Raw genomic sequence first — 1,203 nt, 5'->3', positions numbered from 1 at the left:
AGGAGGTAACGTTCAGTAAAATGCGCAAGTTAGTGAATTAGCGTAGTTACGTCCCATTCGTCATAGCGCAACTTCGACTGGCGTAAGGGTGCGAAGTAGCGCTAGAGTAGGTCCACTTCGCTAGCGAATTTACGCCAGCGCCCATTAGTAAATCGGCGAAGTAACGAAATGACGTCACGCTGGCGAAATTGCGCTACTGTTAGCCGCTTTGCGCTTTAGTGAATTTGCCCCAAAGTGTAATTATCTACTTTTTAAGGTCCAAGCATGGAGTAGCCTCTATTTCCCTTTGTATCTTATTTAGCCCAAGAAATAACAAAAACCATAGATTTTTTGTTATTAAAACAAGAAGCAATGTGATGTTCATCACACGTGCCATTCAATTAAATCATGTTGATCAAGAAGTATTCTACCCTTTAAGTGCCTGAGTACAATATTCATGCTGGAAGCCACAATGTCAGCAAATAACTAGGCCTAAGAACAAAGTAAGTTCCTTTAAAGGGATACTGTCATCAGAAAACATGTTTTTTTCAAAACGCATAAGTTAATAGTGCTACTCCAGCAGAATTCTGCACTGAAATCCATTTCTCAAAAGAGCAAACAGATTTTTTTATATTCAATTTTGAAATCTGACATGGGGCTAGACATTTTGTCAATTTCCCAGCTGCCGCTGGTCATTTGACTTGTGCCTGCACTTTAGGAGAGAAATGCGTTCTGGCAGGCTGCTGTTTTTCCTTCTCAATGTAACTGAAGGAGTTACATTGAGAAGGAAATTTTTAGGTTATTTTTCCCATGACAGTATCCCTTTAAGGTTTAACATGAATATTAGAAATAATGTCTAGTCTAGTTGAAGCCTCATTTTCTCTATGTGAGGACCCAGGCATTTAGGTCAGAAAGGTTCGCTTTATGCTTTAGAAAGAAATGTCTCTAACAAGTTTGTTCCAGTCTGAATCTCCCTAAATATTTAATCACCTTCAAATATTGTGTAATCTATAATCATACTTTTTGCATGACAGAAATGCAATCTCCAACATTTCAGTTGGGTCATAAATCACTTAGGCGTGTATTTCACTCTTCTGTAAGCCATTCCTTTATAAATGAATATGTTGCAACATGAAAGGTTCGAATACATCAATCAAGTCTGATCTTTGTCTTAGCTGAATAAGGGAATCTAATTCATTTTCTATGGATTTATTTTCCAAAATA

This window comes from Xenopus laevis, chromosome 1S, assembly GCF_017654675.1.
Source record: "Xenopus laevis strain J_2021 chromosome 1S, Xenopus_laevis_v10.1, whole genome shotgun sequence".
NCBI lineage: Eukaryota > Metazoa > Chordata > Amphibia > Anura > Pipidae > Xenopus > Xenopus laevis.
Note: the sequence above shows the minus strand (reverse complement) of the source record.